Source organism: Dendrobates tinctorius, unplaced genomic scaffold (assembly GCF_039654945.1).
Source record: "Dendrobates tinctorius isolate UK_male_01 unplaced genomic scaffold, ASM3965494v1 ptg000007l, whole genome shotgun sequence".
Lineage (NCBI taxonomy): Eukaryota > Metazoa > Chordata > Amphibia > Anura > Dendrobatidae > Dendrobates > Dendrobates tinctorius.
In genome coordinates, this window is record NW_027361675.1 from 18,269,671 (window position 1) to 18,296,510 (window position 26,840).

Here is a 26,840-nt window from a genome sequence, read left to right on the forward strand (position 1 = left end):
CCTGGGCTCAGACAGTCCTGGTCACTCCTGTGTCCTCAGTGATAGCAGCAGGCAGCCATTAGTGTCCTGCACCCTCCCCATACTATACATAGTATCCCAGATAGCCTGGGCTCAGACAGTCCTGGTCACTCCTGTGTCCCCAGTGATAGCAGCAGGCAGCCATTAGTGTCCTGCACCCTCCCCATACTATACATAGTATCCCAGATAGCCTGGGCTCAGACAGTCCTGGTCACTCCTGTGTCCCCAGTGATAGCAGCAGGCAGCCATTAGTGTCCAGTACCCTCCCCCATACTATACATAGTATCACAGATAGCCTGGGCTCAGACAGTCCTGGTCACTCCTGTGTCCCCAGTGATAGCAGCAGGCAGCCATTAGTGTCCTGCACCCTCCCCATACTATACATAGTATCCCAGATAGCCTGGGCTCAGAAAGTCCTGGTCACTCCTGTGTCCTCAGTGATAGCAGCAGGCAGCCATTAGTGTCCTGCACCCTCCCCATACTATACATAGTATCCCAGATAGCCTGGGCTCAGACAGTCCTGGTCACTCCTGTGTCCCCAGTGATAGCAGCAGGCAGCCATTAGTGTCCTGTACCCTCCCCATACTATACATAGTATCACAGATAGCCTGGGCTCAGAAAGTCCTGGTCACTCCTGTGTCCTCAGTGATAGCAGCAGGCAGCCATTAGTGTCCTGCACCCTCCCCATACTATACATAGTATCCCAGATAGCCTGGGCTCAGACAGTCCTGGTCACTCCTGTGTCCCCAGTGATAGCAGCAGGCAGCCATTAGTGTCCTGTACCCTCCCCCATACTATACATAGTATCACAGATAGCCTGGGCTCAGACAGTCCTGGTCACTCCTGTGTCCTCAGTGATAGCAGCAGGCAGCCATTAGTGTCCTGCACCCTCCCCATACTATACATAGTATCCCAGATAGCCTGGGCTCAGACAGTCCTGGTCACTCCTGTGTCCCCAGTGATAGCAGCAGGCAGCCATTAGTGTCCTGCACCCTCCCCATACTATACATAGTATCCCAGATAGCCTGGGCTCAGACAGTCCTGGTCACTCCTGTGTCCCCAGTGATAGCAGCAGGCAGCCATTAGTGTCCTGCACCCTCCCCATACTATACATAGTATCCCAGATAGCCTGGGCTCAGACAGTCCTGGTCACTCCTGTGTCCCCAGTGATAGCAGCAGGCAGCCATTAGTGTCCTGCACCCTCCCCATACTATACATAGTATCACAGATAGCCTGGTCTCAGACAGTCCTGGTCACTCCTGTGTCCTCAGTGATAGCAGCAGGCAGCCATTAGTGTCCTGTACCCTCCCCATACTATACATAGTATCACAGATAGCCTGGTCTCAGACAGTCCTGGTCACTCCTGTGTCCCCAGTAATAGCAGCAGGCAGCCATTAGTGTCCTGCACCCTCCCCCATACTATACATAGTATCCCAGATAGCCTGGGCTCAGACAGTCCTGGTCACTCCTGTGTCCCCAGTAATAGCAGCAGGCAGCCATTAGGGTCCAGTACCCTCCCCATACTATACATAGTATCCCAGATAGCCTGGGCTCAGACAGTCCTGGTCACTCCTGTGTCCCCAGTGATAGCAGCAGGCAGCCATTAGTGTCCTGTACCCTCCCCATACTATACATAGTATCCCAGATAGCCTGGGCTCAGACAGTCCTGGTCACTCCTGTGTCCCCAGTGATAGCAGCAGGCAGCCATTAGTGTCCTGTACCCTCCCCATACTATACATAGTATCCCAGATAGCCTGGGCTCAGACAGTCCTGGTCACTCCTGTGTCCCCAGTGATAGCAGCAGGCAGCCATTAGTGTCCTGCACCCTCCCCATACTATACATAGTATCCCGGATAGCCTGGGCTCAGAAAGTCCTGGTCACTCCTGTGTCCCCAGTGATAGCAGGCAGGCAGCCATTAGTGTCCTGTACCCTCCCCATACTATACATAGTATCACAGATAGCCTGGGCTCAGACAGTCCTGGTCACTCCTGTGTCCCCAGTGATAGCAGCAGGCAGCCATTAGTGTCCTGTACCCTCCCCATACTATACATAGTATCCCAGATAGCCTGGGCTCAGACAGTCCTGGTCACTCCTGTGTCCCCAGTGATAGCAGCAGGCAGCCATTAGTGTCCAGTACCCTCCCCATACTATACATAGTATCCCAGATAGCCTGGGCTCAGACAGTCCTGGTCACTCCTGTGTCCCCAGTGATAGCAGCAGGCAGCCATTAGTGTCCAGTACCCTCCCCATACTATACATAGTATCCCGGATAGCCTGGGCTCAGAAAGTCCTGGTCACTCCTGTGTCCCCAGTGATAGCAGGCAGGCAGCCATTAGTGTCCTGTACCCTCCCCATACTATACATAGTATCACAGATAGCCTGGGCTCAGACAGTCCTGGTCACTCCTGTGTCCCCAGTGATAGCAGCAGGCAGCCATTAGTGTCCTGTACCCTCCCCATACTATACATAGTATCCCAGATAGCCTGGGCTCAGACAGTCCTGGTCACTCCTGTGTCCCCAGTGATAGCAGCAGGCAGCCATTAGTGTCCAGTACCCTCCCCATACTATACATAGTATCCCGGATAGCCTGGGCTCAGACAGTCCTGGTCACTCCTGTGTCCTCAGTGATAGCAGCAGGCAGCCATTAGTGTCCTGTACCCTCCCCATACTATACATAGTATCACAGATAGCCTGGGCTCAGAAAGTCCTGGTCACTCCTGTGTCCCCAGTGATAGCAGCAGGCAGCCATTAGTGTCCTGTACCCTCCCCATACTATACATAGTATCCCAGATAGCCTGGGCTCAGAAAGTCCTGGTCACTCCTGTGTCCCCAGTGATAGCAGCAGGCAGCCATTAGTGTCCTGTACCCTCCCCATACTATACATAGTATCACAGATAGCCTGGGCTCAGAAAGTCCTGGTCACTCCTGTGTCCCCAGTGATAGCAGCAGGCAGCCATTAGTGTCCAGTACCCTCCCCATACTATACATAGTATCCCAGATAGCCTGGGCTCAGACAGTCCTGGTCACTCCTGTGTCCTCAGTGATAGCAGCAGGCAGCCATTAGTGTCCTGTACCCTCCCCATACTATACATAGTATCCCAGATAGCCTGGGCTCAGACAGTCCTGGTCACTCCTGTGTCCCCAGTGATAGCAGCAGGCAGCCATTAGTGTCCTGCACCCTCCCCATACTATACATAGTATCCCAGATAGCCTGGGCTCAGAAAGTCCTGGTCACTCCTGTGTCCCCAGTGATAGCAGCAGGCAGCCATTAGTGTCCTGTACCCTCCCCATACTATACATAGTATCACAGATAGCCTGGGCTCAGAAAGTCCTGGTCACTCCTGTGTCCTCAGTGATAGCAGCAGGCAGCCATTAGTGTCCAGTACCCTCCCCATACTATACATAGTATCCCAGATAGCCTGGGCTCAGACAGTCCTGGTCACTCCTGTGTCCCCAGTGATAGCAGCAGGCAGCCATTAGTGTCCTGTACCCTCCCCATACTATACATAGTATCCCAGATAGCCTGGGCTCAGAAAGTCCTGGTCACTCCTGTGTCCCCAGTGATAGCAGCAGGCAGCCATTAGTGTCCTGTACCCTCCCCATACTATACATAGTATCACAGATAGCCTGGGCTCAGACAGTCCTGGTCACTCCTGTGTCCCCAGTGATAGCAGCAGGCAGCCATTAGTGTCCTGTACCCTCCCCATACTACACATAGTATCCCAGATAGCCTGGGCTCAGAAAGTCCTGGTCACTCCTGTGTCCCCAGTGATAGCAGCAGGCAGCCATTAGTGTCCAGTACCCTCCCCATACTATACATAGTATCCCAGATAGCCTGGGCTCAGACAGTCCTGGTCACTCCTGTGTCCCCAGTGATAGCAGCAGGCAGCCATTAGTGTCCTGTACCCTCCCCATACTATACATAGTATCACAGATAGCCTGGGCTCAGACAGTCCTGGTCACTCCTGTGTCCCCAGTGATAGCAGCAGGCAGCCATTAGTGTCCTGTACCCTCCCCATACTATACATAGTATCCCGGATAGCCTGGGCTCAGACAGTCCTGGTCACTCCTGTGTCCCCAGTGATAGCAGCAGGCAGCCATTAGTGTCCAGTACCCTCCCCCATACTATACATAGTATCCCAGATAGCCTGGGCTCAGAAAGTCCTGGTCACTCCTGTGTCCCCAGTGATAGCAGCAGGCAGCCATTAGTGTCCTGTACCCTCCCCATACTATACATAGTATCCCGGATAGCCTGGGCTCAGACAGTCCTGGTCACTCCTGTGTCCCCAGTGATAGCAGCAGGCAGCCATTAGTGTCCTGTACCCTCCCCATACTATACATAGTATCCCAGATAGCCTGGGCTCAGAAAGTCCTGGTCACTCCTGTGTCCCCAGTGATAGCAGCAGGCAGCCATTAGTGTCCTGTACCCTCCCCATACTATACATAGTATCCCGGATAGCCTGGGCTCAGACAGTCCTGGTCACTCCTGTGTCCCCAGTGATAGCAGCAGGCAGCCATTAGTGTCCTGTACCCTCCCCATACTATACATAGTATCCCAGATAGCCTGGGCTCAGAAAGTCCTGGTCACTCCTGTGTCCCCAGTGATAGCAGCAGGCAGCCATTAGTGTCCAGTACCCTCCCCATACTATACATAGTATCCCGGATAGCCTGGGCTCAGAAAGTCCTGGTCACTCCTGTGTCCCCAGTAATAGCAGCAGGCAGCCATTAGTGTCCTGTACCCTCCCCATACTATACATAGTATCCCGGATAGCCTGGGCTCAGAAAGTCCTGGTCACTCCTGTGTCCCCAGTGATAGCAGCAGGCAGCCATTAGTGTCCAGTACCCTCCCCATACTATACATAGTATCACAGATAGCCTGGGCTCAGACAGTCCTGGTCACTCCTGTGTCCCCAGTGATAGCAGCAGGCAGCCATTAGTGTCCTGCACCCTCCCCCATACTATACATAGTATCCCAGATAGCCTGGGCTCAGACAGTCCTGGTCACTCCTGTGTCCCTAGTGATAGCAGCAGGCAGCCATTAGTGTCCTGTACCCTCCCCATACTATACATAGTATCCCAGATAGCCTGGGCTCAGACAGTCTTGGTCACTCCTGTGTCCCCAGTGATAGCAGCAGGCAGCCATTAGTGTCCAGTACCCTCCCCATACTATACATAGTATCACAGATAGCCTGGGCTCAGACAGTCCTGGTCACTCCTGTGTCCCCAGTGATAGCAGCAGGCAGCCATTAGTGTCCTGTACCCTCCCCATACTATACATAGTATCCCAGATAGCCTGGGCTCAGAAAGTCCTGGTCACTCCTGTGTCCCCAGTGATAGCAGCAGGCAGCCATTAGTGTCCTGTACCCTCCCCATACTATACATAGTATCCCAGATAGCCTGGGCTCAGAAAGTCCTGGTCACTCCTGTGTCCCCAGTGATAGCAGCAGGCAGCCATTAGTGTCCTGCACCCTCCCCCATACTATACATAGTATCCCAGATAGCCTGGGCTCAGACAGTCATGGTCACTCCTGTGTCCCCAGTGATAGCAGCAGGCAGCCATTAGTGTCCTGTACCCTCCCCATACTATACATAGTATCACAGATAGCCTGGGCTCAGAAAGTCCTGGTCACTCCTGTGTCCTCAGTGATAGCAGCAGGCAGCCATTAGTGTCCAGTACCCTCCCCATACTATACATAGTATCCCAGATAGCCTGGGCTCAGACAGTCCTGGTCACTCCTGTGTCCCCAGTGATAGCAGCAGGCAGCCATTAGTGTCCTGTACCCTCCCCATACTATACATAGTATCCCAGATAGCCTGGGCTCAGAAAGTCCTGGTCACTCCTGTGTCCCCAGTGATAGCAGCAGGCAGCCATTAGTGTCCTGTACCCTCCCCATACTACACATAGTATCCCAGATAGCCTGGGCTCAGAAAGTCCTGGTCACTCCTGTGTCCCCAGTGATAGCAGCAGGCAGCCATTAGTGTCCTGTACCCTCCCCATACTATACATAGTATCACAGATAGCCTGGGCTCAGACAGTCCTGGTCACTCCTGTGTCCCCAGTGATAGCAGCAGGCAGCCATTAGTGTCCTGTACCCTCCACATACTATACATAGTATCCCGGATAGCCTGGTCTCAGAAAGTCCTGGTCACTCCTGTGTCCCCAGTGATAGCAGCAGGCAGCCATTAGTGTCCAGTACCCTCCCCATACTATACATAGTATCCCAGATAGCCTGGGCTCAGACAGTCCTGGTCACTCCTGTGTCCCCAGTGATAGCAGCAGGCAGCCATTAGTGTCCTGTACCCTCCCCATACTATACATAGTATCACAGATAGCCTGGGCTCAGACAGTCCTGGTCACTCCTGTGTCCCCAGTGATAGCAGCAGGCAGCCATTAGTGTCCTGTACCCTCCCCATACTATACATAGTATCCCGGATAGCCTGGGCTCAGACAGTCCTGGTCATTCCTGTGTCCCCAGTGATAGCAGCAGGCAGCCATTAGTGTCCAGTACCCTCCCCCATACTATACATAGTATCCCAGATAGCCTGGGCTCAGAAAGTCCTGGTCACTCCTGTGTCCCCAGTGATAGCAGCAGGCAGCCATTAGTGTCCTGTACCCTCCCCATACTATACATAGTATCCCGGATAGCCTGGGCTCAGACAGTCCTGGTCACTCCTGTGTCCCCAGTGATAGCAGCAGGCAGCCATTAGTGTCCTGTACCCTCCCCATACTATACATAGTATCCCAGATAGCCTGGGCTCAGAAAGTCCTGGTCACTCCTGTGTCCCCAGTGATAGCAGCAGGCAGCCATTAGTGTCCTGTACCCTCCCCATACTATACATAGTATCCCGGATAGCCTGGGCTCAGACAGTCCTGGTCACTCCTGTGTCCCCAGTGATAGCAGCAGGCAGCCATTAGTGTCCAGTACCCTCCCCATACTATACATAGTATCCCAGATAGCCTGGGCTCAGAAAGTCCTGGTCACTCCTGTGTCCCCAGTGATAGCAGCAGGCAGCCATTAGTGTCCTGTACCCTCCCCATACTATACATAGTATCCCAGATAGCCTGGGCTCAGAAAGTCCTGGTCACTCCTGTGTCCCCAGTGATAGCAGCAGGCAGCCATTAGTGTCCAGTACCCTCCCCATACTATACATAGTATCCCGGATAGCCTGGGCTCAGAAAGTCCTGGTCACTCCTGTGTCCCCAGTAATAGCAGCAGGCAGCCATTAGTGTTCTGTACCCTCCCCATACTATACATAGTATCCCGGATAGCCTGGGCTCAGAAAGTCCTGGTCACTCCTGTGTCCCCAGTGATAGCAGCAGGCAGCCATTAGTGTCCAGTACCCTCCCCATACTATACATAGTATCACAGATAGCCTGGGCTCAGACAGTCCTGGTCACTCCTGTGTCCCCAGTGATAGCAGCAGGCAGCCATTAGTGTCCTGCACCCTCCCCCATACTATACATAGTATCCCAGATAGCCTGGGCTCAGACAGTCCTGGTCACTCCTGTGTCCCTAGTGATAGCAGCAGGCAGCCATTAGTGTCCTGTACCCTCCCCATACTATACATAGTATCCCAGATAGCCTGGGCTCAGACAGTCTTGGTCACTCCTGTGTCCCCAGTGATAGCAGCAGGCAGCCATTAGTGTCCAGTACCCTCCCCATACTATACATAGTATCACAGATAGCCTGGGCTCAGACAGTCCTGGTCACTCCTGTGTCCCCAGTGATAGCAGCAGGCAGCCATTAGTGTCCTGTACCCTCCCCATACTATACATAGTATCCCAGATAGCCTGAGCTCAGAAAGTCCTGGTCACTCCTGTGTCCCCAGTGATAGCAGCAGGCAGCCATTAGTGTCCTGTACCCTCCCCATACTATACATAGTATCCCAGATAGCCTGGGCTCAGAAAGTCCTGGTCACTCCTGTGTCCCCAGTGATAGCAGCAGGCAGCCATTAGTGTCCTGCACCCTCCCCCATACTATACATAGTATCCCAGATAGCCTGGGCTCAGACAGTCCTGGTCACTCCTGTGTCCCCAGTGATAGCAGCAGGCAGCCATTAGTGTCCTGTACCCTCCCCCATACTATACATAGTATCCCAGATAGCCTGGGCTCAGACAGTCCTGGTCACTCCTGTGTCCCCAGTGATATTAGCAGGCAGCCATTAGTGTCCAGTACCCTCCCCATACTATACATAGTATCTCAGATAGCCTGGGCTCAGACAGTCCTGGTCACTCCTGTGTCCCTAGTGATAGCAGCAGGCAGCCATTAGTGTCCTGTACCCTCCCCATACTATACATAGTATCCCAGATAGCCTGGGCTCAGAAAGTCTTGGTCACTCCTGTGTCCCCAGTGATAGCAGCAGGCAGCCATTAGTGTCCTGCACCCTCCCCATACTATACATAGTATCCCGGATAGCCTGGGCTCAGACAGTCCTGGTCACTCCTGTGTCCTCAGTGATAGCAGCAGGCAGCCATTAGTGTCCTGTACCCTCCCCATACTATACATAGTATCCCAGATAGCCTGGGCTCAGAAAGTCCTGGTCACTCCTGTGTCCCCAGTGATAGCAGCAGGCAGCCATTAGTGTCCTGTACCCTCCCCATACTATACATAGTATCCCAGATAGCCTGGGCTCAGACAGTCCTGGTCACTCCTGTGTCCCCAGTGACAGCAGCAGGCAGCAATTAGTGTCCTGCACCCTCCCCCATACTATACATAGTATCCCAGATAGCCTGGTCTCAGACTCTCCTGGTCACTCCTGTGTCCCCAGTGATAGCAGCAGGCAGCCAATAGTGTCCTGTACCCTCCCCATACTATACATAGTATCCCGGATAGCCTGGGCTCAGAAAGTCCTGGTCACTCCTGTGTCCCCAGTAATAGCAGCAGGCAGCCATTAGTGTCCAGTACCCTCCCCATACTATACATAGTATCCCAGATAGCCTGGGCTCAGAAAGTCCTGGTCACTCCTGTGTCCCCAGTGATAGCAGCAGGCAGCCATTAGTGTCCTGTACCCTCCCCATACTATACATAGTATCCCAGATAGCCTGGGCTCAGAAAGTCCTGGTCACTCCTGTGTCCCCAGTGATAGCAGCAGGCAGCCATTAGTGTCCTGTACCCTCCCCATACTATACATAGTATCCCGGATAGCCTGGGCTCAGACAGTCCTGGTCACTCCTGTGTCCCCAGTGATAGCAGCAGGCAGCCATTAGTGTCCTGTACCCTCCCCATACTATACATAGTATCCCAGATAGCCTGGGCTCAGAAAGTCCTGGTCACTCCTGTGTCCCCAGTGATAGCAGCAGGCAGCCATTAGTGTCCTGTACCCTCCCCACACTATACATAGTATCCCGGATAGCCTGGGCTCAGACAGTCCTGGTCACTCCTGTGTCCCCAGTGATAGCAGCAGGCAGCCATTAGTGTCCTGTACCCTCCCCATACTATACATAGTATCCCAGATAGCCTGGGCTCAGAAAGTCCTGGTCACTCCTGTGTCCCCAGTGATAGCAGCAGGCAGCCATTAGTGTCCTGCACCCTCCCCCATACTATACATAGTATCCCGGATAGCCTGGGCTCAGACAGTCCTGGTCACTCCTGTGTCCCCAGTGATAGCAGCAGGCAGCCATTAGTGTCCTGCACCCTCCCCATACTATACATAGTATCCCAGATAGCCTGGGCTCAGAAAGTCCTGGTCACTCCTGTGTCCCCAGTGATAGCAGCAGGCAGCCATTAGTGTCCTGTACCCTCCCCATACTATACATAGTATCCCAGAAAGCCTGGGCTCAGAAAGTCCTGGTCACTCCTGTGTCCCCAGTGATAGCAGCAGGCAGCCATTAGTGTCCTGCACCCTCCCCCATACTATACATAGTATCCCAGATAGCCTGGGCTCAGAAAGTCCTGGTCACTCCTGTGTCCCCAGTGATAGCAGCAGGCAGCCATTAGTGTCCTGTACCCTCCCACATACTATACATAGTATCCCAGATAGCCTGGGCTCAGAAAGTCCTGGTCACTCCTGTGTCCCCAGTGATAGCAGCAGGCAGCCATTAGTGTCCTGTACCCTCCCCATACTATACATAGTATCCCAGATAGCCTGGGCTCAGAAAGTCCTGGTCACTCCTGTGTCCCCAGTGATAGCAGCAGGCAGCCATTAGTGTCCTGCACCCTCCCCCATACTATACATAGTATCCCAGATAGCCTGGGCTCAGAAAGTCCTGGTCACTCCTGTGTCCCCAGTGATAGCAGCAGGCAGCCATTAGTGTCCTGTACCCTCCCCATACTATACATAGTATCCCAGATAGCCTGGGCTCAGAAAGTCCTGGTCACTCCTGGGTCCCCAGTGATAGCAGCAGGCAGCCATTAGTGTCCTGCACCCTCCCCCATACTATACATAGTATCCCAGATAGCCTGGGCTCAGAAAGTCCTGGTCACTCCTGTGTCCCCAGTGATAGCAGCAGGCAGCCATTAGTGTCCAGTACCCTCCCCATACTATACATAGTATCCCAGATAGCCTGGGCTCAGACAGTCCTGGTCACTCCTGTGTCCCCAGTGATAGCAGCAGGCAGCCATTAGTGTCCTGTACCCTCCCCATACTATACATAGTATCCCAGATGGCCTGGGCTCAGAAAGTCCTGGTCACTCCTGTGTCCCCAGTGATAGCAGGCAGCCATTATTGTCCTGTACCCTCCCCATACTATACATAGTATCCCAGATAGCCTGGGCTCAGACAGTCCTGGTCACTCCTGTGTCCCCAGTGATAGCAGCAGGCAGCCATTAGTGTCCTGTACCCTCCCCATACTATACATAGTATCCCAGATGGCCTGGGCTCAGAAAGTCCTGGTCACTCCTGTGTCCCCAGTGATAGCAGGCAGCCATTAGTGTCCTGTACCCTCCCCATACTATACATAGTATCCCAGATAGCCTGGGCTCAGAAAGTCCTGGTCACTCCTGTGTCCCCAGTGATAGCAGCAGGCAGCCATTAGTGTCCTGCACCCTCCCCCATACTATACATAGTATCCCGGATAGCCTGGGCTCAGACAGTCCTGGTCACTCCTGTGTCCCCAGTGATAGCAGCAGGCAGCCATTAGTGTCCTGCACCCTCCCCATACTATACATAGTATCCCAGATAGCCTGGGCTCAGAAAGTCCTGGTCACTCCTGTGTCCCCAGTGATAGCAGCAGGCAGCCATTAGTGTCCAGTACCCTCCCACATACTATACATAGTATCCCAGATAGCCTGGTCTCAGAAAGTCCTGGTCACTCCTGTGTCCCCAGTGATAGCAGCAGGCAGCCATTAGTGTCCTGTACCCTCCCCATACTATACATAGTATCCCGGATAGCCTGGTCTCAGAAAGTCCTGGTCACTCCTGTGTCCTCAGTGATAGCAGCAGGCAGCCATTAGTGTCCAGTACCCTCCCCATACTATACATAGTATCCCGGATAGCCTGGGCTCAGAAAGTCCTGGTCACTCCTGTGTCCCCAGTGATAGCAGCAGGCAGCCATTAGTGTCCTGTAGCCTCCCCATACTATACATAGTATCCCAGATAGCCTGGGCTCAGAAAGTCCTGGTCACTCCTGTGTCCCCAGTGATAGCAGCAGGCAGCCATTAGTGTCCAGTACCCTCCCCATACTATACATAGTATCCCGGATAGCCTGGGCTCAGAAAGTTCTGGTCACTCCTGTGTCCCCAGTGATAGCAGCAGGCAGCCATTAGTGTCCAGTACCCTCCCCATACTATACATAGTATCCCGGATAGCCTGGGCTCAGAAAGTCCTGGTCACTCCTGTGTCCCCAGTGATAGCAGCAGGCAGCCATTAGTGTCCAGTACCCTCCCCCATACTATACATAGTATCCCAGATAGCCTGGGCTCAGAAAGTCCTGGTCACTCCTGTGTCCCCAGTGATAGCAGCAGGCAGCCATTAGTGTCCTGTACCCTCCCCCATACTATACATAGTATAGATAGCCTGGGCTCAGAAAGTCCTGGTCACTCCTGTGTCCCCAGTGATAGCAGCAGGCAGCCATTAGTGTCCTGTACCCTCCCCATACTATACATAGTATCCCAGATAGCCTGGTCTCAGAAAGTCCTGGTCACTCCTGTGTCCTCAGTGATAGCAGCAGGCAGCCATTAGTGTCCAGTACCCTCCCCCATACTATACATAGTATCCCAGATAGCCTGGGCTCAGAAAGTCCTGGTCACTCCTGTGTCCTCAGTGATAGCAGCAGGCAGCCATTAGTGTCCTGTACCCTGCCCATACTATACATAGTATCCCGGATAGCCTGGGCTCAGAAAGTCCTGGTCTCCTGTGTCCCCAGTGATAGCAGCAGGCAGCCATTAGTGTCCAGTACCTTCCCCATACTATACATAGTATCCCAGATAGCCTGGGCTCAGAAAGTCCTGGTCTCCTGTGTCCCCAGTGATAGCAGCAGGCAGCCATTAGTGTCCAGTACCCTTCCCCATACTATACATAGTATCCCAGATAGCCTGGTCTCAGACAGTCCTGGTCTCTCCTGTGTCCCCAGTGATAGCAGCAGGCAGCCATTAGTGTCCTGTACCCTCCCCATACTATACATAGTATCCCGGATAGCCTGGGCTCAGAAAGTCCTGGTCACTCCTGTGTCCCCAGTGATAGCAGCAGGCAGCCATTAAGTGTCCTGTACCCTCCCCATACTATACATAGTATCCCAGATAGCCTGGGCTCAGAAAGTCCTGGTCTCCTGTGTCCCCAGTGATAGCAGCAGGCAGCCATTAGTGTCCAGTACGCTCCCCCATACTATACATAGTATCCCAGATAGCCTGGGCTCAGAAAGTCCTGGTCACTCCTGTGTCCCCAGTGATAGCAGCAGGCAGCCATTAGTGTCCAGTACCCTCCCCCATACTATACATAGTATCCCAGATAGCCTGGGTTCAGAAAGTCCTGGTCACTCCTGTGTCCCCAGTGATAGCAGCAGGCAGCCATTAGTGTCCTATACCCTCCCCATACTATACATAGTATCCCAGATAGCCTGGGCTCAGAAAGTCCTGGTCACTCCTGTGTCCCCAGTGATAGCAGCAGGCAACCATTAGTGTCCTGTACCCTCCCCATACTATACATAGTATCCCGGATAGCCTGGGCTCAGAAAGTCTTGGTCACTCCTGTGTCCCCAGTGATAGCAGGCAGCAATTAGTGTCCAGTACCCTCCCCATACTATACATAGTATCCCAAATAGCCTGGGCTCAGAAAGTCCTGGTCACTCCTGTGTCCCCAGTGATAGCAGCAGGCAGCCATTAGGGTCCAGTACCCTCCCCATACTATACATAGTATCCCAGATAGCCTGAGCTCAGAAAGTCCTGGTGACTCCTGTGTCCCCAGTGATAGCAGGCAGCCATTAGTGTCCTGTACCCTCCCCATACTATACATAGTATCCCAGATAGCCTGGTCTCAGACAGTCCTGGTCTCTCCTGTGTCCCCAGTGATAGCAGCAGGCAGCCATTAGTGTCCTGTACCCTCCCCATACTATACATAGTATCCCGGATAGCCTGGGCTCAGACAGTCCTGGTCACTCCTGTGTCCCCAGTGATAGCAACAGGCAGCCATTAGTGTCCTGTACCCTCCCCATACTATACATAGTATCCCAGATAGCCTGGGCTCAGAAAGTCCTGGTCACTCCTGTGTCCCCAGTGATAGCAGCAGGCAGCCATTAGTGTCCAGTACCCTCCCCATACTATACATAGTATCCCGGATAGCCTGGGCTCAGAAAGTCTTGGTCACTCCTGTGTCCCCAGTGATAGCAGGCAGCAATTAGTGTCCAGTACCCTCCCTATACTATACATAGTATCCCAGATAGCCTGGGCTCAGAAAGTCCTGGTCACTCCTGTGTCCCCAGTGATAGCAGCAGGCAGCCATTAGTGTCCAGTACCCTCCCCATACTATACATAGTATCCCAGATAGCCTGGGCTCAGAAAGTCCTGGTCACTCCTGTGTCCCCAGTGATAGCAGCAGGCAGCCATTAGTGTCCTGTACCCTCCCCATACTATACATAGTATCCCAGATAGCCTGGGCTCAGAAAGTCCTGGTCACTCCTGTGTCCCCAGTGATAGCAGCAGGCAGCCATTAGTGTCCTGTACCCTCCCCATACTATACATAGTATCCCGGATAGCCTGGGCTCAGAAAGTCTTGGTCACTCCTGTGTCCCCAGTGATAGCAGGCAGCAATTAGTGTCCAGTACCCTCCCCATACTATATATAGTATCCCAGATAGCCTGGGCTCAGAAAGTCCTGGTCACTCCTGTGTCCCCAGTGATAGCAGCAGGCAGCCATTAGTGTCCAGTACCCTCCCCATACTATACATAGTATCCCAGATAGCCTGGGCTCAGAAAGTCCTGGTCACTCCTGTGTCCCCAGTGATAGCAGGCAGCAATTAATGTCCAGTACCCTCCCTCATACTATACATATGTAACACCTGCACAGGGAACTGTCAGAGCATCTACCGACATATTGGAACTTACAGACTCTAAGAAGAGTTTTGCAGTGGCTGTTAAACAGGGACCTACAGACACTAATCGTTTTTCTCCTGAGTGGCAGAAGACTACAATTCCCAGGGACCCTTGTTTCAGTGATGATAGGAGAGGACTTGGGGGAGGACGCGGTGAAGAAAGTGAAAGTAAATGTGCAGAGGAGGGAGAACGTGGCAGCTGCTTGCTATGAGAGACAGAGCAGTGTGGATCTTGATTCCCATGAGTTACAGAGTGTGGGGGACCCTGTGGAGATACCCGTGTTGCTGGAGAGAGCAAAGATCCAGAGAGTCCTGCCGACTCTCCCATCGCATAAAGGTCTAAAGGTACTGTCACACTTAGCGATGTACCAGCGATCCTGACCAGCGATATGACGCGGTCAGGATCGCTGGTACATTGCTAAGTGGTCGCTAGTGAGCTGCCACACAGGCAGATCTCACCAGCGACATCGCTGGGGACGGGGGTCGCTACTTACCTGTCACACCAGGCGATCCTGCGTCCTCCCGACCGGCTCCACGCGTCGCTCGTCGTCACAGCAGGAAGCGCCGCAGGAAGCTGACAACGAGAAACAGTCCTGGACGTTCTCGCGCGATCAGCGATAACCAGCGGGGGAGCCGGTCGTAGGTAAGTATCAAACACAGCGATATCGCTAGCAATATCGCTATAACGTCACAAGTTATAGCGATATTGCTAGCGATATCGCTTAGTGTGACATGCCCTTAAATCCTGCAGCCCCCAGCTGGAGTCCAAAGAATCCTCCGGCTGTTAGAGACACAGTGAGTGCCCTTCTGAGACTTGTGGTTCTATCAGCGCTATTTACAGTGAGTACACGGCAACCTAGACTATTGACAGCAACATTCATCTAAGTGCACCCACGGTTGCTACTTTGCGCGCCAACATCCACGGCAACTGGGCTCCAACGTTTGGACTGAGTCAATACAAAAGAGGGGGAACCTGCCACGTTATATTTGCAGGGTTGGAGTTGAATTAGATTGTGATGTGTATATGACTTTTATAGAGCACCGTTAATTGCATTGTATGTTTATCCCTTTAAACCCACTTCAATTCTGCTGCATAGCAATCAATCTGTTAAACTTTTACTCCTGTTTCCTGAGTGTGTACCGAGCTGTGGCAGGGGTTTCCCGAATCTGCCCCTGGCAGAAGATAACTGTCCTTCTGCAGCCCCAGAGACAGAGCTCCAATCAAGATTCGGGTGGAGGCACAGCGCCCTAGAGAGGTGAGACACCCCATAACACCCAGGGTACCGTGGTAGCCCTAAAGGGGTGTTACAGTGGAGGCACTGCTGAGATCGGAACTAACACAGGAGTATTTACTATGGAGACTTTAACAGAGCGAGAAGCGTATTTGTGGTGCAGAGAGATGCATGTTACAGCTAAACAAAGCTTTGCAGTGAGTGGTGAGCTCCGTGATGCATCTGATGAGGAAATACTGAAAATAGTCAACTGACTCACTGAACTTGCCCACCCTAAAGTGGTCGACAGCAGGAAGGAAAAAGGGGGACAGTTTCCCACAGTCCTGATCTCAACCGGGCAGATATTGAGGAAACAAAATTTCCAATGAACATAATGGGTGTACTTAAATAATGCCATAATAGAAAAATTAAGGTGTTAATCACCCAAATTCAGGACAAATTATGGACAACTGCACACATAGCAAACAACAACTGAGAAGAAAAGCAGTCACAAAGCCCAGGAAAAGTCAAAGACATCCTTTATTAAACAACTGACACATAGAAGACTATCAGTAAGGTGCAGGCTAAGAGATGGAATCAGATGGACCCCAGCATATACAAATATAGCCCAGGGTAAGCTCCGGCCACTTTTCAGAGATGTATGGACAAAGTGGTGGGGGACATGCACTTACGTGAGGTCCTGGTTTATCTAGATGATCTTATTGTTTTTGGGAAGACTTTGGAGGAACACAACCAGTGGTTGTTCAAGGTGCTGGATCGGTTGAAAGAGGCTGGGTTGAAGTTGTCCCTTGACAAGTGCCGAATTTGCCAGATGACTGTGAAGTATGTGAGGCACATAGCAGAGAAGGAATGTCCACCGATCCCGCCAAAGTGGAGGCTGTTGTAAACTGGCCTAAGCCCACCAAACTGAAGGAGCTTAGGTCCTTTTTAGGATTTTGTGGCTATTACTGAAGATTTGTACCCCAGTACTCTCTGATTGCGAAGCCATTAACTGCCCTTACCCAAGGGTATCTCCCTTCCGGGAGGACAGCCCACTCCTCAAAGTCAAGAAAGAGGGTCTACTTCCGAGTTAATGAACTTTTTGGGGAAAGATGGATACCTGTATGCAATGAGGCATTTGAGAAACTGAAGTCATGTTTGACCCAAACTCCAGTGTTGGCCTATGCAGACCCCAGTAAACCATATGTGTTACATGTGGATGCTTCTCTCGATGGACTAGGAGGGGTTCTCTACCAGGACCATGATGGCTATCTGCGTCCCGTTTACTACATTAGTCGAGGATTGACTCCTAGTGAACGCAACTACCAGCTCACAAACTGGAGTTTCTGGCTCTGAAATGGGCTGTAGTGGACATGCTGCATAACTACCTCTATGGGGTACATTTCGTGGTTCATACTGACAACAATCCATTAACCTACGTGAGAACCACAGCAAAATTGGATGCCACGGGGCACCGATGGCTTGCCGCACACTCTTTGTACGATTTCAGCTTAAAATATCGTCCAGGGATCAGTAACATTGATGCAGACACCCTTTCTCGCCTGCCTAGGGAACCCTTAATTAAGGAAGAAAATGGAGGATGGATAGAGGTCCCTGCCTCGGAGGTGAAGACTCTGTGCCATAGACATCAAACTAATGCCCTCCCTATGCAGTGCTGTGCTGAATTCTTGGGAGCATCCAGTGAAGTGCTCCCGTTGTTGTACTGCCAAGTGACAAATGTGACCCCAGATTCTCTTCCTCAACTGACTCGTAATCAAGATAGAAAGGCACAGCAGGAGGATCGATCGGTGGGGGTAGTCCGATGGTGGGTTAAGAGCGGCTTGAGGCCCGAGAAGAATGCATTGAGAACAGAGGCGTCTGTCCTGCTGACTCGGCAGCTAGAGTCGCTAGTAGTAAGAAATGGACTACTATACCGGGAGGCAAAGCGCCAGAAGGGAGGAGTTCGTAGAAAGCTGGTGTTACCCATCCGATTTCAGAGGATGATCATGAAGTCCCTGCATATTGATCATGGACATCTTGGCATCGAGAAGACCACAGGTCTTGTGGCCGACCGATTTTACTGGCCTCAGATGTAAGCAGATATAGAAGAATACTGCAAATCATGCTCCCGGTGTGTGTTGAGAAAAACTTTGCCTTTGAGAACCGCCCCCCTTGTGAACATTACCAGTGATGGCCCACTTGAGCTAGTGTGCATTGATTTCCTCTCCATCGAGCCTGATGAAAGTAATGTCAGTAATGTGTTAGTGGTCACTGATCATTTCACCTGATATGCCCAAACTTACCCCACTAAAGATCAAAGGGCAATTACTGTGGCAAAAATCCTATGGGAGAAGTTCTTTGTACAAATGACACCGCAAAAAACGACCTGGAAACCATCTGCAGAGACTTTGAAGACTTAGGCAAGAAAGTGAAAGAACTGGGAGCGCAGGTGGTCTTCTCTTCCATCCTCCCAGTGGATAGCCATGGAACAAGGAGGTGGAATAAGATTCTGCAGGTGAACAACTGGCTACGTCGATGGGGCCGTCAGCAACGATTTGGATTTATGGATCACGGAGTGAATTACCTTTACGATGGACTACTTGCTAGAGATGGGGTGTGTGAGGAACTGAAATACTTTCCCAGCACAGATGACTAGTTACCTCAATTTATGTTGTATTTACATGCAATGACCTTATCTGGTGGGGGAATATGTGCCTTTCTTTCTCTCGGCAGGGGGGGCACTTGGGTTCACACCACTCCAGACTGGCCGGAGACTTCACTGGCTGTGAATTCAATGTACATTGGTTAGGGGGTTGGGAGTAGAGTTGAGACACTTGATGTGGGAGTGCAGTTGTGTCTGGGGATCTGAAGCAAAAGGAGCAGAGTTAAGGCCGCTCCTGGAACCCATGGAACGAACTATCGAACTTGGAACTAAGTTTTCTCGGGCTTCGGTCGTGAGATCTATATTCCCCTAAGAATTAACCCATGGACTATTTTTACTGACTTGTTGCTGATCCCGTGGACTGGGGGCATTACATTGCATTGGGGTCATCTACCTGAACTTACTGAAATGCTTGTATGGATACAAATAAAACTTGTTGCATCGTTAACCTGCCTAGGCGATTACTAACACCCACAACTCTAGATCTTCACAGGGTGCACCTTACGAAGACTGGAAAACATGTATTTGGAAGTCGCCTTGCTACACTTGTAAGGAGAGCTTTAAACTAGAACAACATGGGAAGGGAAGGAAAAGACCTGAAAAAGTCACACACCTGACAAATGTTATTGAGAACTCTGCTATTAGAAGTGGAAAGGAAGAACAAAGACAAAAGAATCTAATTAATAAAAATTTTGGAGAAAGAGAAACCAATCACAAACTAAAATGTTTCTATACTAATGCACAAAGCATGGGCAACAAACAAGGAGAAGAAATATGATGTCATTGGAATCACTGAAACTTGGTGGGACAATACACATGATTGGAATACAAGACTAGAAGGATACAACTTATTTGCAAGAAACAGACTTGATAAACGAGGAGGGGGTGTCGCATTGTATGTTAGAAACGCGTATATCTGCACAGAGATTGAAGCTTCAGAGACTGGGAGTTCTGTGGAAACTGTTTGGGTAAGAATACAAGGGCAGAACAATGGAAAGGACACCATTGTAGGCATTTACTACAGGCCGCCTGTGCAAGCTGAAGATATGGATGAACTCTTTATGCATCAAATGGCCAAGTTCTCCAAAAAATATGACATAGTTGTCATGGGAGATTTCAGCTATCCAGACATTTGTTGGGAATCTCTCCCAGGCAAAACTAACAGGTCAAGGAAATTCTTATCCTCTCTTGCTGACAACTTTATCTTCCAAAAGGTAGGGGAGAAAACAAGGGGAACTGCTACCTTGGATCTAATCCTTATAAACAGGGAGGAAATGGTTGAGGAGGTAAAAGTGGCTGGGACCCTAGGAGGTAGCGACCATGCTATTTTAGAATTTTGGATAACTAGAGGAGGAAGACCTGTGAAGACTCAGACGTCAAGGTTAGATTTCAGAAAGGCTGATTTTAAGGGATTCAGAAAGAGAATTGGAGGGATCCAATGGTTGGATATCCTTAAAGACAAAAACGTCCAGGAAGGATGGGAAATCTTGAAAAATGAAATTCTCAAAGCACAATTGCTAACAATTCCAAAAAGAGGGAAGAATAGGAAGCATTTAAGGAAGCCAGGATGGATGAACACAGAACTTAAGCACATGCTAAAAAGGAAGAAAAAAAATGTTTATAAAATGGAAAGAGGGAGGCATATCTAAAGAAGAATATAATGCTGTCTGCAGAACCTGCAGGGCACAAATCAGATTACTAAAGCTGACAATGAATTGAGGCTTGCAAGAGATGTCAAAAGCAATAATAAAGGATTTTGGGGATATGTCAAAAGTAAAAGAAAAGTCAAAGATGCTATAGGAATTTTACAGGATGAAAATGATGAAATGGTAAGCCAGGATGTTGAGAAGGCCGAACTTTTAAATTCCTATTTTGCATCTGTTTTCTCTCAGAAAGGAAATGTAACATCAACTGTTCTTCACTGTCCTATTAAGGGAATAGAAGAATCCAGGATATCTATAAACAGAAAGATAGTGAGGAAACACTTAGCTAACCTAAATGAATTCACGTCTCCAGGTCCAGATGAATTACACCCAGAGTACTGAAGGAGATAGCAGAAGAAATTTTTGAACCCCTCTCCATAATCTTTGCAAATTCTTGGAGAACAGGAGAAGTCCCAGAAGACTGGAGAAGAGCAAATGTTGTTCCTATCTTCAAAAAGGGGAGGAAGGTGGACGCAGGCAACTATAGGCCGGTGAGTCTGACTTCTATACCAGGAACGATCTTTGAACAAATAATTAAACAACATGTACAGTCATGGCCAAAAGTTTTGAGAATGACACAAATATTAATTTTTACAAAGTCTACTGCTTCATTTTTTCTAATGGCAATTTTCATATACTCCAGAATGTTATAAAGAGTGATCAGCTTAACAGCAATTACTTGCAAAGTCAATATTTGCCTAGAAAATGAACTTTATCCCCCAAAACACTTTTCACATTTCAACATCATTGTAGCCCTGCCTTAAAAGGACCAGCTAACATCGTTTCAGTGATTGCTCCATTAACACAGGTGTGGGTGTTGATGAGGACAGGGCTGGAGATCAATCTGTCATGATTAAGTAAGACTGACACCACTGGACACTTTAAAAGGAGGCTGGTGTTTGGCATCATTGTTTCTCTTCTGTTAACCATGGTTATCTCTAAAGAAACACGTGCAGTTATCATTGCACTGCACAAAAAAGGCCTAACAGGGAAGAGTATCGCAGCTAGAAAGATTGCACCTCAGTCAACAATCTATCGCATCATCAAGAACTTCAAGGAGAGAGGTTCCCTTGTTGCCAAAAAGGCTCCAGGGCGCCCAAGACCAGCAAGCGCCAGGACCGTCTCTTAAAAGTGTTTCAGCTGCAGGATCGGGCTACCAGCAGTGCAGAGCTTGCTCAGGAATGGCAGCAGGCAGGTGTGAGTGCATCTGCATGCACTGTGAGGCGGAGACTCTTGGAGCAAGGCCTGGTCTCACGGAGGGCAGCAAAGAAGCCACTTCTCTCCAGAAAAAACATTGTGGACAGACTGATATTCTGCAAGAGGTACAGGGAGTGGACTGCTGAGGACTGGGGTAAAGTCATTTTCTCTGATGAATCCTCTTTTCGATTGTTTGGGACATCTGGAAAACGGCTTATTCGGAGAAGACCAGGTGAGCGCTACCACCAGTCTTGTCTCATGCCAACTGTCAAGCATCCTGAAACCATTCATGTGTGGGGTTGCTTCTCAGCCAAGGGAATGGGCTCTCTCTCAGTCTTGCCTAAAAACACAGCCATGAATAAAGAATGGTACCAGAATGTCCTCCGAGAGCAACTTCTCCCAACCGTCCAAGAGCAGTTTGGCGATCAACAATGCCTTTTTCAACATGATGGAGCACCTTGCCATAAAGCAAAGGTGATAACTAAATGGCTCAGGGAACAAAACATAGAGATTTTGGGACCATGGCCTGGAAACTCCCCAGATCTTAATCCCATTGAGAACTTGTGGTCAATCATCAAGAGATGGGTGGACAAACAAAAACCTTCAAATTCAGACAAACTAAAAGCATTGATTTTGCAAGAATGGACTGCGATCAGTCAGGATTTGATCCAGAAGTTGATTGAGAGCATGCCAGGGAGAATTGCTGAGGTCCTGAAGAAGAAGGGTCAACACTGCAAATATTGACTTGCTGCATTAAGTCATTCTAACTGTCAATATAACCTTTTGTTACTCATAATATTGTTGCAATTATATTTCTGTATGTGATAAAAATATCTGACAAACACACATAAAAAACAGAGGGCAGCAGATCATGTGAAAATATAATATTTGTGTCATTCTCAAAACTTTTGGCCATGACTGTATGTCAGTACCTGGATAAGAATGAAGTGATTTAAACAGAGTCAGCATGGGTTTGTAACTAATAAGTCATGTCAGACTAACTTAATTTCCTTCTATGATGGAATCACTGATTGGGTGGATCAAGGAAATGCTGTAGATATAGTATATCTTGACTTCAGCAAAGCATTTGACAAAGTATCTCATACAATCCTTATTGAAAAAATGACTAAGTATGGAATGGACAAGGCAACTGTTAGGTGGATTCATAACTGGCTTAGTGATCGGACCCAAAGAGTGGTCGTAAATGGCTGCACATCCAGTTGGAAGAATGTCTCAAGTGGGGTACCACAGGGCTCTGTCCTGGGCCCTGTATTGTTCAACATCTTTATCAACGATTTAGATGAAGGAATTGAGGGTAAACTGATTATATTTGCTGATGACACAAAGCTAGGAGGGATAGCTAATACTAGAGAAGAGAGAGGATTCAAAAAGATATAAATAAACTGGAGAAGTGGGCAGCAACTAACAGAATGGTTTTTAACAGGGAAAAATGCAAAGTACTACATCTGGGCAATAAAAATGAAAAAAACATATACAGAATGGGAGGAATAGGGCTAAGCAACAGCACATGTGAAAAAGACTTGGCTATGATTAAGGGTCAAATATGATCCGAAACGCGTAAGCCTACACATGCTTTTATCATCACTGGAATTGCATTTTTTAATTATGGATTAAATAAAGGCTTTTCTTAATTTTTTCACATCGTGTGCTGGGACTATAAAAAACTTTTTTTCGAAAAAGACTTGGGTATACTAATAGATCACAGACTGAATATGAGTCAACAGTGTGATGCAGCAGCAAAAAAGGCAAATGCAATTCTAGGATGTATTAACAGAAGCATACAGTCTAGATCACGTGAAGTCATTATTTCCCTCTACTCCTCTTTCGTCAGACCTCATCTGGAATATTGTGTCCAGTTTTGGGTACCACATTTTAAAAAAGACATCAACAAACTGGAGCAAGTTCAGAAAAGAGCGACCAGAATGGTGACCGGTCTGCAAACCCTGTCTTATGAGGAAAGGTTGCAGGATTTGGGAATGTTTAGTTTGCAAAATAGAAGACTGAGAGGAGACTTAATAGCTGTCTACAAATATCTCAAGGGCTGTCACATTGTAGAAGGATCATCTTTATTCTCATTTGCACAAGGAAAGACTAGAAGCAATGGGATGAAACTGAATGGGAGGAGACACAGATTAGATATTAGAAAAAACTTTTTGACAGTTAGAGTGATCAATGAATGGAACAAGCTGCCACGAGTAGTGGTGAGTTCTCCTTCATTGGAAGTCTTCAAACAGAGGCTGGACAGACATCTGACTGGGATGATTTAGCGAATCCTGCTTTGAGCAGGGGGTTGGACCAGATGGCCCAGGAGGTCCCTTCCAACTCTACGATTCTATGATTCATTATGGGCGGCCAGCCCGCATCCATACTGATCAAGGAAGAGATTTTGAAAGTAGACTAATCAAGGAGCTATGCGCTATCTGTGGGATCAAGAAATCCAGAACCACCCCCTATCACTCCCAAGGGGACCCTCAACCCGAGAGGTTCAACCGTACCCTTTTGAACATGTTAGGCACTTTGGATCCCAGGAAGAATGGACACTGGAGCAGGCATGCGAGTCAGTTGGTTGATGCCTACAATTGCACCACAAATGAGTCAACGGGATACTCGCCTTACTTCCTCATGTTTGGAAGACAGGCCCGGCTACCAGTGGATATCAGTTTTGGGACATCCTTTGACAACTTTAATGGGACGACCTACTTAAAATACGTGTCCCAGCTACAAGAAGATTTGAAAAAAGCTTACAGATTGGCAGAACAGGCCTCTGGGTCGTCAGGGAGGCGCAATAAGACTCGCTATGACTGTAGAGTTCGAGAACAAGTTTTACTGCCTGGAGATAGAGTCCTTATCCAACTTTTGGGCCTTCCTGGGAAGCACAAACTTGCTGATCGGTGCTATCCTGACCCTTATGTGGTGATGGAGAAGCTGCCTGGTGTCCCGGCCTACAGAGTAAAGCCTGAGAAAGGGGGCGGAGCTGTCAAAACCTATCATCGACACCATTTGTTGCCTGTGGGACAAAACATCCCTTTACCACCATTGCCAATTCAAGGAGGTCGTACCACCCCTCTGTGCAATAGGAGAAGTCGTAGGGGTGAACCCCCACCACAGCTTGGGGTTGCCTCAGGAGTAAGTGACAGCGAGTCGGGATGAATGGGAAACCAACGGTCAATGGAGCTACAGATGGTCCGAGGACCCCTGCCCCATAGGCTCGGGCCCTGTAAACCAGACTCCTGAAGTGGAAACACGAAAAAAGGACATTTGTCAGGAGGCTAATGCGCTCTGTCCACAATTGGGGGAGAGTTCAGAAGGACATTTATTGAATGAAGAAATCCATCTGGAGGAGCCCGTTTTGGAGAGACAAGAGTCGGGGCTGAGGAGGGGGCCCCCTCGGTAAACACTCGTCCCAAACGGGACGTTAGGCCACCCATGATGCTGACCTATGATAGAATAGGACATACCACTGAGGTCCCTAGGCGGATACCCCCTAATTCAAATTCTGTTTGGCCTTATTTCTCGGTATCTCCCATGTGTCCAGGTGGTGGTTTGTGTGCATGTAAATTTGGTGTTAGTCAGGATGCCCTAACCCCCCTTCATGTTTCAGGTGGTGAGTCCTCATATCGTGATGGGACACTTTTAATGACTCACCAGGGGGAGAATGTAACACCTGCACAGGGAACTGTCAGAGTATCTACCGACATATTGGAACTTACAGACTCTAAGAAGAGTTTTGCAGTGGCTGTTAAACAGGGACCTACAGACACTAATTGTTTTTCTCCTGAGTGGCAGAAGACTACAATTCCCAGGGACCCTTGTTTCAGTGAGATGATAGAAGAAGAGAGAAGGAGGGACTTGGGGGAGGATGCTGTGAAGAAAGTGAAAGTAAATGTGCAGAGGAGGGAGAACGTGGCAGCTGCTTGCTATGAGAGACAGAGCGGTGTGTATCTTGATTCCCCTAAGTTACAGAGTGTGGGGGACCCCGCAGAGATACCCATGTTGCTGGAGAGAGCAAAGATCCAGAGAGTCCTGCCGGCACTCCCATCGCATGAAGGTCTAAATCCTGCAGCCCCCAGCTGGAGTCCAAAGAATCCTCCGGCTGTTAGAAACACAGTGAGTGCCCTTCTGAGACTTGTGGTTCTATCAGCGCTATTTACAGTGAGTACACGGCAACCTAGACTATTGACAGCAACATTCATCTAAGTGCACCCACGGTTGCTACTTTGCACGCCAACATCCGCGGCAACTGGGCCCCAACGTTTGGACTGAGTCAATACAAAAGAGGGGGAACCTGCCACGTTATATTTGCAGGGTTGGAGTTGAATTAGATTGTGATGTGTATATGACTTTTATAGAACACCGTTAATTGCATTGTATGTTTATCCCTTTAAACCCACCTCAATTCTGCTGCATAGCAATAAATCTGTTAAACTGTTTTACTCCGTTTCCTGAGTGTGTACCGAGCTGTGGCAGGGGTTTTCCGAATCAGCCCCTGGCAGAAGATAACTGTCCTTCTGCAGCCCCAGAGACAGAGCTCCAATCAAGATTCAGGTGGAGGCACAGCACCCTAGAGAGGTGAGACCCCCAAAACACCCAGGGTACCGTGGTAGCCCTAAAAGGGTGTTACACATAGCATCCCAGATAGCCAGGTCTCAGAAAGTCCTGGTCACTTCTGTGTCCCTTAGTGATAGCAGCAGGCAGCCATAATTGTCCAGTACCCTCCCCCATACTATACTTAGTATCCCAGATAGCTAGGTCTCAGAAAGTGCTGGTCACTACTGTGTCCCCAGTGATAGCAGCAGGCAGCCATTAGTATCCAGTACCCTTCCCCATGCTATACATAGTATCCCAGATGGCCAGGTCTCAGGCCTGGTCACTTCTGTGTCCCCAGTGATAGCAGGCTTTTTTTGCCCAGGAGAGGTGACAAATCAGGACAGGGACCCAACTTTCGAAGGATGCCTTGACATGGCAGTTAGGTTCACATATATTGGCCAATCTGCACGAAGTACCTTCTTTTTTACTGTATTTTTCCTAGCAATTTTTGCAGATGATTATTTCATATATAGATTATATAGCACTTTTTTCCCCATTTTCTATTTCTTTAATGCAGTTTCAATGTTGTAGAGCAGACCTGGGCAAAGTGCGGCCCATGGGCCACATCCGGCCCTCTGGCTGTCTCAGTCCGGCTCATGGACCGAGACAGCCGTGGGGCTGAAAACCTGAGGTCCATGGGCCGCACCATGCCCGCCCGCTCGCTGTCTCCTGCAGTCAGAATTGTTGGTGGAGGGGCCTCTGGCCACTTCCTCCACCAATCAGTGTGTGAAACAGCTGACGCGATGACAGCATCAGGTGCGTACCGCGGAGAGTCAGCGCACCGGAGGCAGCAGCAGAAGCATGGCGTCTGGGAACGAGACCGAGGTGAGTAGGGGTGAACATGGGGATTCTATGGGGGTGGACATGGGGTTTCTTTGGGGGTGAAGATGGGGAATCAGTGGGGTGAACATGGGGATTCTGTGGGGTGAACATGGGGATTCTATGGGGGTGACATGCAGCACACGGGGAGGCTATGG